Here is a 17,545-nt window from a genome sequence, read left to right as displayed (position 1 = left end):
CAAGATGACCTATTCCACCTAATTTAGCTATTAAATGGCCTATACTTAGCTAATTTCTCTCCGAAATAACCTATATATAGTTCTTCATCTAGTATTATTCTTCTTACTTTCTTATTTGTCATTTTGCAGATTACATTCACTTCACGGGAAGCTTGAATTATATTGATGGAATGCTTGAAGATGATTCCTTGTACCATGGCTTCACGAAAGCTTGTATTGAAACTATTGTAGTATATGGATATATATGAAACTTTGTATGCATGTGGATGAAACTGGTGTAATATATGGTTTGGTACAGATGCAACTTGCATAATATGTATGCACTATGGATGAAAGTTATTTTAATATGGTTATGAGTACGGAAAGAAATTTATTTATGTCATATATATATATATATATATATATATATATATCCTTATTATTCTTAAAAATGCTGGATATAATAAGAAATAAATTAAAAAGGGGCTGGTTCCCACCTTTGCCGTCTGCCCCCACATGGCAAAGGGGTGATGGCAGACGGCAAAGGGGAAGAGAGGGGGCTGGTTCCCCCTTTGCCGTCTACCCCCGCATGGCAAAGGTGGGATGGCAGACGGCAAAGAGGGGAGAGTGAGGGGGCTGGTTCCCCCCTTTGCCGTCTACCCTCACATGGCAACGGGGGGAACTAGCCCCACTCTCTCCCCTCTTTGCCGTCATGCCCCACATGGCAAAGGTGGGATGGCAGACGACAAAGAGGGGAGAGAGTGGGGGCTTGTTCCCCCCTTTGCCGTCAGCTCCCACATGGCAAAGGTGGGATGGCAGACGACAAAGAGAGGAGGCCTGCCGTTAACACTTAACGGGGCCGTTGGAGTATGTGTCGTCCCATTTAATTTGTCGTCTTCCCCCTCATGGCAAATATTCTTTGCCGTCCGCTTTAAAAAAGCAGACGGCAAAGAACCTCTTCACCGGATTTTTTTTGCCGTCTACTTTGCCGTCTGCTGACCGACGGCAAAGCCTTTGCCGTGAGTGGTTCCCCTCTTTGCCGTCCGCCATGGCAGACGACAAATTTCTGAATTTCAGTAGTGAGTGGTTGCGGATTCTTCCTTGTTCCTCATTCCATTCTTAATATATTTGCAACCTTGAAGGTTTGTTGGTTCCACTCGTTTGTCAAAGAAGCAACTAAGTTTTACCTCTTCCTTTTCTCTTCCTCTTCTCATTCTAAGATCAAGGGTCGATATCTCTTGTAAGTGGATCAGAGTTGTAATAACCCAAGACCAAGACCCATGCTATTTTGTCATTTGATCTTGCTTGTATGCTTGGGATATATGATTTGTTTTATTTGTTTTGCATCATGGATAGCATCTCCATTGTACACTTCATGTTGTTGTGATGTGCTCATGCTTGCATGGTTGTGATGTTTGTTTTATTTTATTTTGCATCATGTATCAACTCCATTCTTGTTGTTCTTGTTTGTATATTATTTTTGTCATGTGTTTTGCTACTCCTAATCCCACCTTGATCCTTTCCTTTTTACTTTTGCTCAACTTCCTTCAAGCTTCAACAAAGTCTCCACCTAATCTCTAGTCCAACTTCTTCTTTATTCCATTTCATATTCGAGTGACATACCACACTTCTTTAATTATGGCTCAAACTTTGTATATAGTTATATTCTTTCTACCCAACCACCATCTCAAAATTCATCCCTTACGTAGTTCATTTCAAAGGTAGTTCAAATCCGAACATAATGAATTTAATTCATTATGTTGTGTTTTTTACTTCCTCCATAAATTTTTCATCTTGTGCACATAAATCATATCTATTATGTAGGGTGAGCCTCGGAAATTTCATCCCATTTGGGGTTGGTTTAGTTAGGTTTTAAATTTATGCAAACTTGAATTAAATTCAAACTTGTTCAAATTTATATTATGTAAAAATCCCCAAACCAATTTTACCAGATCGTTCATATTTTTTTGGCTCCACAGAAATATATCTCTTGTTGGAATTCCAAGTATATCTATTGTTTTATTTGTTTGCAATGTTTCTGTAAAAGAAATAAAGAAAGAAAGAAGAACATGGAGAGAGAGTGAGAAGGCCCACCCAGCAAACTTTAAGCCCAGCTAGCCCACCAGAACCGGTTCCTCTATTCATGTCCTTCCTCATGTACGGTAGCTCATCCACATAGTCCATGTTGACGTCTCCGTTGATTTGACGGCCAGGAAAGCTTCCATAGCCCCTATAAAACGTGCTCTGGTGCCCTAGGGGTCTCCTCCACCCATTCCCTGCTTCTCCTGCCTCTTCTGCCACCAAGGTAGGTACCTCCTTGTTAGCCCTGGATAATCTCTCTTGCCAAGCTGCTTAGTTTTCATTTTATTTCTATTAAATAATGCACGGCCGCATGTGGCGCGTGCGAGTAGCTAGAATGGGCATGCTGCGCTCCGCACACGACCTCGTGTTTTAGTTGTTCTCCCGATTGGCACAAGCCGTGTGTCACACCCTGTTTTCACCTCACTGACCTCTCTTTCAAATTTTTGTTTAAGTTAAAAAACATCTGAGCGAATGCCATGTATGCCTTGTTTGTCACTTTTATATGTGTGTGGCAAGTATATCTTTTTAAATCAGTTTCCAAAATAATATTTTTTGAAAAATTCGTCTTTGTTATTTTGGTAAGTCAAAAACCTTGCTTTGGGGATTGCACTTCAAGTCCTTGAATACAAGGAGTGCCATCAACCGAAGATTGTAATTTTGATTCTGATGTGACTATAACTCTTCAAAACCATTAAAGAATTATTATTAAAGTTATTTTTCTATTTTATTTATATGTCCCTTTCTAAGGCCAGAAATGGTAAATCTGGGTGAAAAAATATTTTTCAACCTTAGAAAAATCTGAGAAAATTTGGGAATACTCAAAGGACATATATTTTCCATAAATAAGAGTTTCAACCCGTGTCATGTTCACAATATTTGAGCAAACCTTTCGAGGCAAAGAGGGAGCATGAGGGGGTGCATTGTTGTGCGGGCTGAGCACGCGAAGAGGCAACCGCATGGGCTTTGTCTCACTGCCATGAGCATTCATAGCAGGCTTGGCCTCGTACGCGACGAGAGCAGTGGGTATGGTGACAAACTCAAATCATACAAGGGTTTGGACGAGTGGCTGGTCACCGAGAGGATGCTTCTGGAGTTGAATGTGGTTGGCGGTGACCGGAGACGATGGGAGGAGGCACTGATTAATCGAGGTGTTTGGCTGCACGACGTAGACCAAAGGAGAGGAGGAAGACGATGTCGAAGAAGTCGATCCCGAGCTTGTGAATATGTGCGTGTAGTGGAAGGAGACTGAGACGACCCCGGTGGACCTCGATGCGATGTTAGAGGGGTCGGAGTCGTGCTGGTTCATGTTGCGCAAGAGCTTGAGATCCGCTCGGACATGGTATCGGCGTGCATGAGTAGTTATATCATGAACGGGTTAGTATAGGAGTAGTTATAAGGGTAGGCTATGAGAACATAATCACACTTACCAATTCAATGGGATTATATGCCGAGAAGCCGTCCCCGATGGTCAGGCGGGGAAAATCTTCCTTTTCCGCTTGAAGAGGTCGGCTAGAATAACTGCTAAGGCTTCCTGATTGTGCGGTCCGTGTCATCTGGAATGAGTAGTGTCGGTTGTCCCATTATAGCGCCACAAGGGGTGCGTGAGGTGTTGAAGTGCTTGGATGCACCGGGTAATTACCGCAACCATCACCTCAGTGATGGTCAGCCCGTTGTGAGCAAGTAACCTTACCTTGGCGGCTAGGCATTTTACTTCGGAGCTCTCTTTTTGGGAGGAACTCTCCATGTGCGAGTTGAATTTCTTCTTTAAGTGGGCCTCGGAATATTCGAGAAGACCCGTCCGAACTGGGTCGAATAAGGGAATGTCTTCAATATGAAACCATTCCGAAGACCAATCATTGGTTTTCTTCTTTGGGGTCCCGACTGGGTATCCTATACCAGCTATACGCTACACTTCCACTTCGCCCACTTCCTGAATTGACTCTCCCTTGGTTCGAGGAACGAGGCAGAAGTATTTTCTCCATAGGTCGAAGTGACGCTCGCAACTCAAGATCATCTCGCACACAGCTACGAAGCCTGAGATGTGAAGGATTTTGCCGGGGGTGAAGTTGTGGAGCTGTAGCCCATAGAATTCCAGTAAGCCCCTCAGGAAGGGGTGGACCGGAAAGCCCAGACCTCGCACTAGGAAATGGACGAAGCAAATCATTTCACCCTTTTGAGGGCTAGGGAAATTCTCTCCGAAGGCCTCGCTGTTTGCGGAGGTCAACACAGCGTGAGTGGGTGTAAGATCCGACATGGGAAGGTACCATTGTGCTTCGAGGTCATGCAACTAGAGCAAGGAAAGAGAGTAGCTTACCCAGTCTCCTGGGAGGGGGCCAAATGGTCGCGAGGAGGAACCCGCCTTAGTTGTGGTCATTGAAGCTTTAGGGTTTCTTGGTGGTACTTGGAAGGTGATTATCACCCAGGAAGGAATTTTATCTACTTATAAATGTGTTCTCTCCCTCGGTTACGAGAAGCAGTTCCCTGAAAGACTGTTGGATTGCTTGTCATTATTAATATGAAGATGAATGGAGTGATGCTATCAATCTTTGAGTAGAAAGGTTAAACGCAGTGGGCCTCACGAGGCTTGAATAATTGAGAGCTGGTTGGTGACTAAATCGTCATTCTATGAATCAGATAGAGGGACTCGCCTCGCAAGCCGAACACTTTGGGTGCGAGGAGCATAGTGAATATAATATACATCAGCGTTGGAGGCAAGTTCAGGGGCTACTCATGGAGTCCGAAATTAAGGGATCCTCGGGTGGTCAGCTTTTATCTGATGGGCCGGACTAATGGGATGCTCCGTTGAAGACGAGATTGCATGAAGACCTTGTATTCAAGAAGAAAAGCTCCGAAGACTGGTGTGTCGTCCAAGTTAAGTAGTCTAGGTCGGCGCATCTGTCTCCGGCTATAGGACGGTTATGGATAACCCTAGGAACCCCTGGTGCCTATGTAAATTAGAGGGTTTCATCCGTGTAGCCAAGTCGACTCAACTAGGGTTTGAGCTCATACAATCTCAAGGTAGATCAACTCTCTAATTCTCACCCACATCAATATAATCAAGCAGGACGTAGGGTTTTACCTCCTCAACACGGCCCGAACCTGGGTAAATATTGTATCATTCGTCCCCTGTAACCCATCGATCCAAGGTCCACAGCTTGGGACCCCCTACCCGAGATCCGCCCGTTTTGACATCGACAATGATAACGATGTGTCAAGAACCCCTTAGAGCTCTACTACTCGGAAATAGGATGCACCAAGAATAGAATTCAATCACATCGACATCATAGTGGTTCCAAAATACCCACGTGAGCCTAATAAATTGGGTGAGAAGAGGGGTAGAATTGAAATTCCTATGTCAGCATACCTCACCACAGCATAGAAGAGGAGCAAAAAGAGCCCTACAGCCCAATATATAACTAGATTCAAAATAGTTTTCAATAGACTAAACTCGAAAAGTTCGATGAATCAAGTGGGTTCCTAGGTTGTTAGTGCTCCAGTACCAACTTGTAACAACCAAGATGTGGTCCTATCCCTACTTTGGCTCAAGGGCCACGATAGGGATAGAGATGCATATCCTTGTTTTGCAAGAATGGATATCATTACAAGTACATGTAAAGAGGAGATAAGTATTTGAAATTAGCTTACACTTGACACAAGCTAAATCATTACCGGCTATGATCATACCTTTAATCACCTTATATAAGAGCAGGCTCCGACTACGGACAAAATCAAATGATAAAAGCAACATCTATCCTGGCTAATGCCGGGCTCCTGGCATGTAACCCATCCTATGATCGATGAAGAAGAAGAAGAAATTCCAAATAGAACAATCATCACCCTCACATAAAAGTATTGCTTTATGTGTACCTGCAACTATTGTTGTAGTAATTTGTGACCCAAAAACTCAATAATCTCATTTCCAAAGGTATCAAGACTAGCGAAGCTTAATGGGTGAGGCGTGGTTAAGTGGTGAGGCTGGAGCAAGCACTAAGCATTTATTTGAGTGCCTAACATTCGAGTACAAGAATAAGAAGAGTGATCTACGCATAAACGGACGTGAAATAGTAATGATCAAGAAGGGACCCTGAACACCTACTTATGTGTCAATCATAACACCACCATGTTCCCTTCTTGGTTAAAACATCACAATAAGGACGGCCACGGTTATGCACACGGTTGGTGTATTTTATTTGAGTTTATTTCAAGTTTACTACGGGTTGTTAAAAAAATTCCAAGTTGCCACATAACCGCGGGCACGGGTCTCAGAAAGATTTAACCCTGCAGGACTGCTCCAACTCATCCATCACAAACTATCCTCGAGTTGCATGGAAAACCTCAACCTCGAGATAGCCCAAAGTATCCCAGGAATTCCATGCACAAGTTATTTGAGAAAGGTAAAACAAATCCACCAAGGCCGCCCGACGTGTCGAGGAACCCGATAGGAGTCGTGTATCTCCTTCTCAGGACATGACCATATGAGCACTATGTATGGTAGCCTAATAAAAATCCCCAGAGTTGCCCCGGGGTGGCCCCGCAAGTTGCTTTGTATTGGACCAACACTCATAAGGAGCACTGGCCCGGGGGTTGATTAATTATCCACGAGTTAATTACTCCCTATGCAGGTTTATTAGTTATTAGGCAAATGTAGTGCCAAAGTTGGGCCATGCAAAAGAGTTTTTTCCCAAAACGAATAATCAAGGGGTCCCCATAACAACCCCAAGCATGTTAGGAGCACTCAATATGAAACATAACACCGGTGCACAAGCAACTAGGGCGACAAAGGCGGAACAAAACACCGAGAAAAAGGACAAGACTTCCAACTTTTACCAAGTATATATGTGCACTAAATTAAAGAGCAATAATATTGTGATGTCCCAAGATATCCATGTTAATACATGGAGCAACCTGCACCTGCAACTAGCAACACGATAAAAAGGGTTGAGCAAGCGATAACTTAGCCAAACAATGGTTTGCTCGGATGTGGAAGGTTAGAAGCTTATGATGGCATTTTGGGAGGCTTGACAAACAACTGGTAGGTAACAAGACACAACGATAGAAGCGAGATAGCTAGCATAGCGATCATAGTAGTGGTATCCAAGGAAATGGTCATCCTGCCTAAGATCCCGCTTGGAAGAAGAACAAATCCGCGAAGTAGACGAACCAACATAGTTGAATGAATCTATGAAGTAGACAAACCGGTTTTGAAACTCTATCGAGAAGAAACAGTCTGGAAACAAACAATCAACACACGATAAACGCCACAACATATTTATGATATGATGTGCAAAAAATATGATACATGTCCATTTAATTATGCATGGCATGGCAAAGTGCAAAAATCAAGTGCTACACATTAAGTGAAGTTCAATATGCAACGAGTTGCATATTTATGGAACTCCACATTCAAATATTTAGTTCACTCTCATTTAATTACATGACAAGTTTAAATATTGTTAAACATGGCAAGAAAATATAGCAAGTTTAAATGAAGCCTTGGTCCACTAGTGGAGTGGAACAAGTGGTACTTCATGTGCATTTAGGTTAATTATATAAGATGGTTAATGGACATTGTGATTATATGATGCATGACATGGAAATATTCATGTTTTAAACTCAATTCTACCACAAAGGCATATAAAGGACATTAGGATCGGAGTTACGATTCTATTCGAGCAAAAGAAATTTTTATGGGATGGAAAACATGGTAGCCAACAAGAAGAATAGGACATGGGAGAAATCTCGACAACCCAAGTATGCCACTAGATGGGATAAGAATGGTAGTGCCAAAAACATATAAGATTTATAATATTTGGAGCTACGGTGTAAAAGTTGTAATCGGTGTAAGAAAAGAAGTGGCTTTTGAACAAATCTAAGACAACGATGAGGTTGGCTTGCTCAAACCAGAGAACAAAACATCCCACTGGAAAGTCCACCAAATTATGACGAGAGTAGAAGTCAATATCTTGACAAAGTGTTCAGTAAATCTCAAATTATGATCATGCAAAATTCTATGTTGAATCTCCCATTAACTTAATCATGCCCTCTTTAATGCAATATAACAGCATGTTCGTAGTTTTTATCTTGGCGACAAATTACATATCCTGAAAGTAGACGTAAAACTGAGCAACATTCATATGTAACTTATCTCCATACGATGCGCGGTTGAGTTTTTATGAATTTTTCAAAATACTAAAAGAATATGCCCAAAACAAATAAAAAAACTAACAAAGAAAAAAATAACAGAGGCTGTGCTGGGCCAAATCCTGCAAAAGGCAATGGCCTAAATGGATGTGTGCGTGTGTGCAACATAAAAGGAAAGGCATGGAAAAAAAATAGGTAGCTAGGAATCGAACCCAGGATGTCTCTGTTGCAGACGAGAGCGTCGACAAAAAGGCTGGGATCGATCTGTGTTGTCGAAGAGGATTCAGCCTATGTCATTAGTCATACGGCATAACAGATGTGTGGTTGTGTAAAATAAAAGAAAACAACACAATAATTGAGGCAAGGGAAACGTTTATACACGGCGCGCCAGCCAAACCATTTTGGCCGAACGCACCGCGTTCGTCCGATCTAGGTAGATCATGCGTGTCCCCTCCCCCCGCGCAGGTCGCCATCGCCCCTCCCCCAGCACAGGGGCCGCCGTCGTGTGCTTCCCCACCGCGCAGGTCGCCGTCGCCCCCTCCCCCCACACAGGCGACGCCCCCCGTGTGCTTCCCCTCTGCGCAAGTCGCCGTCGCCCTTCCCCGCGCGCAGGCGCCGCCGTCGCGTGCTTCTCCTCTGTGCATTCCGCCGTCGCCCCCTCCCCCACAGGCATTGCCGCACGCCCTCGTACCCTTCGCTGGCGCAGCTGCAAAACCACCATCGCCGGTGCTCGGGCCGAGCCACAAGGGAGATGACATGGCTGCCTCCTGCCATGGACTGATGTGTGTGTATGCATGTATTAAAAAAAGCTACAAGCGGTGTGCAAAAAGCTTCAAACGGCATAAAAAAAACTTCAACCGTTGATAAAAGAAGTTACAACCACGTCCATGAGAGTTACAACCAAACTTCGCCAGAGTTTTGTAGGCGGAGTTGCAACCATGATGAAAAAATGTTGCAACCATTATACAAATTTGATACATCAGTCATTCTTTTTTGTTGCAGCCGTATTGTTTTTTTGCTACAACCGTTGACATGGACGAGTTGCAACCATGATGAAAAATGCTGCAATCATTATACAAATTTGCTCCATCAGTTATTTTTTGTTGTTGCAACCGTATTGTGTTTTTGCTACAACCGTTGACATGGGCGAGTTGCAACCATGATGGGAAATGCTGCAACCATTATACAATTTTGCTACATTTGTCGTTTTGTTTTGTTGCAACCATCTTGTTTTCTACAAGGGGTTGCAACCATGAGCGCACGCTGCTAGATCCACGGAGGTTAGAAACGCGTAGGAGGCGACATAGGTGAGGGCGGCGGCCGACGGTGAAGGGCGGCCAGCGGTGAGGAGGTGAGGCGAGGCGGTCGGCGCGTGCTGGGGGCGTCGACGCATGCGAGGCGGGCCTCCCCCTTTCCCCGTGCGAGAGGTTGAAGAGAGAAGGGATGAGGACAACGGGATCTGACGGCTCGGGGGGGCAAATCTGACGACTGTAGGTCGACTAGCCCAACAATCGGGCCGGCGCGCCGGCGCAGAGTGCTTCCCTTGAGGCAATGGTGGGAATCGAACTAGGGACCTCCTCCAGGGTCAATCTTATTTGGGAAACTCTCTTATAAAAGTCTGATGTGAAGCATTCAGCAGAACCATTGTAAGTCGTGGATTCAATGTTTGATCTTACGGCTGCTAGGTACTCCCAAATCATGCGCCAGAACGAAGCAACATTTTTTCTAGTCCACGTCCCATAATTCTCTCCCTAATTAATCTCTCCCTGATTAATCCCCCCGAACTAAATTTCCTTATCATCTCTCATGTTCGTCTGTGCTATGTGCTGAGCTCGGCATGCCTCTCCCCCTAGCAACCTCTGCCTAACCTCGCCGTTGCGCCATCCTGTCCGGTGGATGTGTCGGGGCTGTGGGGCTGCCCCACCACCTTCTCACCGGAGAGCTCGTGACCTCCCTCGTCACCGTGCATAACTTCGTACGTATCGGCTCTGCTTTACCTGCAGCTCTGGCCTCTAATCCACCTTGTGAGAGCACCGTCTCAGTTCGGGAACGAGGCTAGCATGAGTGATGCAACTAGATTTCTGTTTCTTTTGAGCTAGAAAATTGCTTCCATTGGGCATGCGAAAATCAGTTAAAGTTGTATGTATGGGACAGAGAAACATGCATCCTTTTGTTGGCCACCACATTAGTATGTTTTCCATTATAAATGTTTTATTTTCCAACCAAGAATAGTAATCTTGAGCTGCCATATTTTCATGCTTCTTAAAAATTGCCATACTTTGCTTAATGCCGATGACTTTACTTCCATTCGATTGAAATTGTAATTTATTCATTAAACACAATTACTAGCCTTTGATCCCGGTGCCAATATGTTTTATGCCTCTAGTTTGTCTTTTATATATATTGTGAGAAAATTTAGATATTGCTTCCTATCAACCATGCTTCATCTTGTTTCTTGGATATGATTCTGTGGTGATGATTTTTTGCTTCCACCATTGCAAGTGTGTGCTACTTTATTGTACAAACATTTTGCTTCACCAATTAACATCCGATACTAGTGTATGTTTCAACCACCTCTATTGTCCGCTTCAACCATTATCAGTGTTTCTTTTGTTCATGAATTTTATTATACAACCATTTTCCTTTTCGTGGATTTTTGTATCAGCCATTAAATTTTGTGCTTTCTTCTTTCTCACTGAATGGTTCAGTTGTACAGATTTGCAATGATGATGTAATCTCTCGAGTGCTAGTCCAACCGGGCTCTAAGGGTCGGTTCTACAGCGAGCAACATAAGGTGCACACAGATCTTATCACAAACAGATTGTCACCTGCTACTCTATCGATACGACGATATGAAACTTGAGTTCGAATAGTATTTCACTTTTGCGGTAAAATGAATTTGTAATTTGGGTTCAAATTGTATTAGTCTGTTTCAATGCATCATCATACATGTGCAGCGATCCCACATAATTTCTTTGTGAAGAAAACAAATCTTTATACGAAAAATATCATTCGGTTAGCAATTTTATTACTACGTTGGTTGGAAGCAAATTTATAGTTGATGGAAGGAAGAGATTGATGATCTTGAAACAAGCACAATTTTTTTTCTATTGATGTAAGCAAACCACTGTTTTGTTGGATGGGTTCTCTAAAATGGAATAATGCTTTTGACATAAAATATGTGTTACTCATATATAGTTTATTTTATACGGATGCATATATTACAAACGAAGCTGGAAGCAAATATTGGTGTGCGGAAGATACTCGGTGTCATACATTGTGCTTGCTTAATTGAGGAAAATCTGTTATGCACTAGCAGCAAATTTTCCTATTATTTAGAATCAAGTTTAATAAATTGTCAACTATAAGAAAGTATACGAAGCATTAAAAGTTGTGCATGAAGCAACTAATTTTATAGTATACCATAAAAATGCGTACACAAAACATAGTTTTTCTGGGTAGAAAACAATTATTTGAAAATATTTGATTGAATCAAGTTTCTGTCACAAAGGAAGCAAATTACTATATACATGGAAGCATCGCTTTTCTAGGGATCCACGAAAAAAAATAGTTGGTTGTATTAGAAGAAAAATAATGAAGTTGGAAGCATGGACATGGATGGATGATGCAGAATACGATATATCAATTGTTTTGTTATGGGTATATAGGTATAGCACGTGATTAACGGAAGCGTAGATCCATGCATCATGCATGTAAGCTAACTATGAGCCCACGTCACATCAAGCCCGTGTACTACACTCGCATATAAAAAGCAAGAAGTCTGATGGATGCGGGAACCATTATGACGAAGCACTCAATTAACCTGAAACAAATTAGCAAAACTCAAGGGCCTGACTACTAGTACATCGGACGTGCATGATGCTTTGGATCGAACGGTCAAGTACTAGTCTGATAGTGAGCTAAACATCCGTAGTCTGATGCATAGCATTGTCCTTGTAGTAAAGGAGGGTGCTACTCCTAATGAAACAGGGAAGACTGTCCTTCTTCTCCAAAGAACGGGTCAATAGCACCTATGTGACATCTTTGAGATGAATTGGAACGAGTGTGACGTATTTCTTCCGAATTGCCTTGGTGTGACACTTCTGAGCGAGGAAATATCCCAAACACGACATGGCCCTTAATCTCAACTGATGCCCTTATTAGCTGTTAGGGGCTAGACCCACAACTTATCCATGTAAGCACTAATAATAACATGATATATCTTCCTTTCAGCAAGATAAGCACATTTCAAAGTGTCAGGTAATGTCTTTAGTTCAAACACAGGATCACCCTTGGGTGGAGGAGGACCTCCTAGAGTTTCAACGAGAATGTTCTATTTAAGGATAGTTTTTTTCTTAAAGAACATATTATCTAGTTCATTTCTTTCATGGATATTCATATTATTTTCATGGTCTAGCAAATATTGTTCTAATGGATCAGTAGGAGGTATGTCAATAGAATCAAGACCAATTACTCCATCTTTACTTGGCAATTCTTTGTCATGGGGTTCCTTACTAAACATGGAGAAATGAAACTCATGAGACATACCACCTAAATTAACATTGACAGTTTCCTTTTGCACTCTGTTTGAGCATTGGCAGTGTTCAAGATGGGTCTACCAAATATTATGGGAACAAATTATCTTATGGCGAGCCAAGTACTAGAAAATCAGTAGGGTATTTTCCTTTTCCACACAAGACTACAACATCTCTAACAATCCCAAGTGGTGTGATGGTGTCTCTATTAGCAAGTTTAATAGTAACATCTATGTCTTCTATCTTAGCGGGTTCTATTGCATAATTTTTTGATATAAGGTGAAAAGGATATCACTAACACTAGCACCCATATCACTTAAACCATGTTAGCAATGATCTCATATTTTGACTGAAACGACAGGGATGCCAACAACAGGTCTATTCTTATCTTTAGTATCGGGTTTGTCAATTCTAGCAGCTTCATTACAGAAATAAATAACATGTCCATCAATATTCTCCACCAATAGATCTTTAACGATAGAAGTACTAGGCTCTACTTTGATTTTCTCATAGGGTTTGGTTATTCTGACATAACCTCTATTAACCATAGTTGAAGCTTTAGCATGTTCATTTATCCTAAGAGGGAAAGGTGGTTTCTCGATATAAGCAGTAGGCACGACTGGGTCAACATTGTAAATGATAGTTTCAGCCTAAACTTTAATTGGTGCTTCAATTTCTTTGTAGGGAGATCATCATGAGAAGCAAAGGTTTCACAGAATGAGGCTACTATCTCACGGTCAAGTCCATACTTAGTGCTAAAATCATTGAAAGCATCAGTATTCATAAAAGATTTAACACAATCAAACTTAAGTTTTATACCTAACTCTTTACCTTTGCTGAGCTCCCAATCTTTAGAGTTACGTTTAATTCTTTCTAAAAGATCACACCTGAGTTCAATAGTCTTCTTCATAAAAGAACCAGAGCAAGAAGTATCGAGCATGGTTTGACAATTAAGAGAAAGCCAAGCATAAAAATTCTGAACACTAATTTCTCTCGAGAGCTCATGATTGGGGCATGAATATAACATTGACTTCAGCCTTCCCCAAGCTAGAGCGATACTTTCACTTTCACGAAGCCAAAAATTATAGATAAAATTCCGATCACGATGAACAAGATGCATAGGATAAATTTTTGGTGGAAGTCCAACTGCAATTGATTACAGTTCCAAGATCATGTATCATCACATAGACTATACCATGTTAATGCTCCCCCCCCAGGATAAAGGGAAAATCTTCTTCTTGACTTCATATCAAGATAAATCTGCAAGCTTAAATAATCCAGAAACTTCATCCACATAGATTAGGTGCATATGAGGATGTTTTCTTTCATCTACTGCATAAGGATTAGCTAGCAGTTTCTCTATCATACCCGACGGAATTTCATAATAAACATTTTTGGTAGGTTCAGCAGGTTGAGCACAAGGCAGGCGTTTCAAAAAAATACCAGGAGACCACTACAAAAAAAGGTAAAAGCACCAAATATTGGTGTTTTCGGTCGAGGTGAAGATACCCCAAATAAACCCCTCAAAGGATTACTTTCCATAATGACAAGTAATAGTAAATTTCAGCACATTATATAAATTTTCCGTTACGAAATTCCGCTTAGCACGGGTGCTTCACTCCCTGACAACAACGCAGGAAAAGAGTCTTAATGACCCACAAGTATAGGGGGTCAATTTTAGTCCTTTCCATAAGTAAGAGTGTCGAACCCAAAGAGGAGCGGAAGGAAATGACAAGTGGTTTTCAACAAAGTAATTTCCGCAGGTATTGAAATAGCGGTAACAAGTTGTTTGATAGCAAGATAACTATAACAAGTGACAAGTAGCAATAGTAACAATAGGCATAGCAAGGTATCCCAATCCTTTTGTGGCAAAGGACAGGCCAGAACAATTTCTTATAATAGGCAAAGCATTCTTGATGACACACAGGAATTTCATCTAGTCACTTTTCGTCATGTTGGGTTAACTCGCGTTCGGTATTTTGATAATTTGATTTGTGTGTGGACTGGTGCTTGGGTTCTGATCTTACTTGAACAAACCTCCCACTTATGATTAACCCCCCCCCCCCCCCAGAAGCATCCGCAACCACGAGAAAAGTATTAAGAATAAGTTCTAACCATAAGATCGAACTTAGGTATCCTAATTAGCCCCTTGCAAAGTAGTGCATAGACTGGGTTTTCAGTTTATGCAACTCCCGCAACCCACCCTCTAATTACTACTCCATAATGCATACCCTTAGGGCCAAAGATGATGAAGTGTTATGTAGTCGATGTTCACATAACACCACTAAGGGAATCACAACATTCATAACATCAAAATATTGAATGCATATCAACTTCACATGACTACTTCCAACATGATTTCTCACATGGCCTCAAGAACAAAAGTAGTTACTCATAAGTGATAAATGTGTTCATGATCAAAGAGGTATTAAATAGCATACTGGATCTGAACATATGATTTCCACCAAATAAACCATAAAGCATCAACTAAAGATGTAATCAACACTACTAGTCACACCCCAGGTACCAATCCGAGGTTCCGGTACAAGATAGAGTCAAAGAGATTAACTAGGGTTTTTAGAGGAGATGGTGATGATGAAGATGTTGATGGATATTGGCCTCCCCAAGATTATAGGGTTGTTGGTGATGACGATGGCATTGATTTCCCCCTTTGAGAGGGAAGTTCCTTCGGTGGAATCGCTCCACCGGAGGGCAAATGTTCTCCTGCCCAAGTTCCACCTCAAGACGGCGACGCTTCGTCCCGAAAATCCTCCTCTTTAATTTTCAGGGGAAAGGAGTATTTATACCAGAAGATGATCGCCAGAGGTGTGCCAAGGGGGCCACTAGACGTCAAGCTGCGCTAGGGGGCGTCACGTTCCCTAGTGTCTAGTGGGCACTAGGTAGCCCCCGTCCCGTACTTCTTCGCTCCAATATTTTTTATTTGTTATAAAATAGATCTCAATAAATTTTTAGACCAATTGGAGATGTGCAAAATAGGTATCTGTTACGTAGCTTTTTCAGGTCCAGAATTCCATCTGCTGGCATTCTCCCACTTGATGTAAACCTTGCACATTATGAGAGAAAAAGCATTAGAATTACTCCACCAAGTGTAAAAATGCATAAAACACTATAAATAATAGTAACAAAACATGATGCAAAATGGACGTATCAATGTGTCATGCTATAAATTTCATATGCAACAAGTTTATCAAGCAATCATGTCAGCAAACATCACATCAAATGTTCAAACATGCTTGCGTGGATCAACGTAGTCGAAAGCTAGCTCAGCAAAGTTGACGACAGCGTCTCCTCCTTCGGTATCTACGTCACACAAATATCGAATTCTAATGTAAATACCAAGCGCATATAAAAGTTGTCCCAAAATATTTTTGAATAAATATTACAAAATACTAGACAATAGAACAAAATTTTCAGAAAAATAATCAACTCAAAAACCTTTTTAGTTTCATTTTTATAAAGAAACTAAAACTAAGGACTTATCTATGATAAACAAAATGTTACCCAGGGCTAGACTCAGAATGGAAGAAAACATTTCAGTTAGACTGCGGAAGCCAGAGAATAAAATGCCTTCTACTCAAATACCCTTTGAAAAAATGGTTTGAAAATAAAAGAATCCTGACAGTGGGCCACCCATGTCAGGTTTGAAATTTGGCACCAACGACAGAGAGCTTGCGATGGTCACTGTCGAAGGTCCACTGCAAACATGAGAGAGAAAAGGGAACATGCGCACTCACAGGGACCTTCTGCGAGGGTGGGTAGTGGAAGGGGTCGTCTGCAAGCACCACGTCGACGGCAACTTCCACTCTAGCGGACGCCGGCTTCCGGTGCACGTTAATCCCGCCGGAGAGACCTGTGACCGTCAAATTTGAATGGGCGTCAGAGATGTGGGTACTCTAGGGGGTTACTGCCCAAGCTAGGGTTGTGGACGCACGCTCACTAGGGCTAATTTAGTCGGAGCCCGAGGTGGATCAGGGTGGCTAGACACGGGGAAGAATACCCTCCCGATGCCCTCCGAGAGGCTCGGTGTGGCACTGCAGTGTGGTCGAGTGGTGCTGGGTTGGAGAGTGGCTCGGGGGTACTCTATTCATAGGCGGGCGAGGGGAGTGCCGTGATGGAGCTAGCTCCGGTGCTGATCATGACGAGCTAGAGGATCTGCATGTTCTGACGGTGGCGGGGACGGCTACAACAAGCTCGAGTGGTTCCATTTTGCTCCAAAGCGAGCTCTATTCAACAGTAACACCGCCACTTGTCGGAACACGCTCACGAGCGCGGCAGCTGTAGATGGCGTGCTATGTACTCATGCCACAATGATAGTGCTGCACCGCATGCAGGGTAGGGTACGCACACGTGGGGGCCTCTAGAGGCTTGGGCGGTGCTAGGTGGCACCGGCTTTTAGCGGTGGCCTCTTGTGGCCGCAGCGGGTGTCACTGTCGCCGCGGTTGAGGCCGGCGTCAATAGGCCAGCTAATCACCGATGGCTAGACCCGTCCAAAGGACCATGCGGCACACTGGATAGGAAGGGGGCACAGTGAGCAAGGGTCCAACGAGCGCACTGTTGAGATTATCACTGAACGTGACAATTTCTAAAACTATGCACGCCACTTGTTTGACCATATGCCAGTCGGACTTAGAAAATTGTTATTGGATTGAAACTTGGAGGGGTGGTCTGCTGGTGCTCCTAGAGGTTTGCTGATTTTTCGTAGAATTTCTGAAGTTCAGGAAGATGTGTTTTTATCAAATTTCAATCTAATAGATTTTGAAAAAATTGAACTGAAGAACAAATAGGTT

General features: G+C 42.5%; 1 long non-coding RNA gene across 1 annotated transcript; it reads right to left on the bottom strand.

Annotated features, from left to right (window-relative positions):
- Positions 1-15,221: 15,221 nt before the first annotated feature.
- Positions 15,222-16,998, bottom strand: LOC123446380. Its single transcript, XR_006631341.1, has 3 exons — positions 16,690-16,998; positions 16,493-16,608; positions 15,222-15,801 (listed from the first exon to the last, which is right to left on the bottom strand). It is a non-coding gene; the product is annotated as an uncharacterized LOC123446380 (long non-coding RNA).
- Between the last annotated feature and the right edge of the window lie 547 nt (positions 16,999-17,545).

Source organism: Hordeum vulgare, chromosome 4H (assembly GCF_904849725.1).
Source record: "Hordeum vulgare subsp. vulgare chromosome 4H, MorexV3_pseudomolecules_assembly, whole genome shotgun sequence".
NCBI lineage: Eukaryota > Viridiplantae > Streptophyta > Magnoliopsida > Poales > Poaceae > Hordeum > Hordeum vulgare.
The sequence above is the reverse complement of the archived record's forward strand: the minus strand, read 5'-3'. Positions and strand labels throughout refer to the sequence as shown.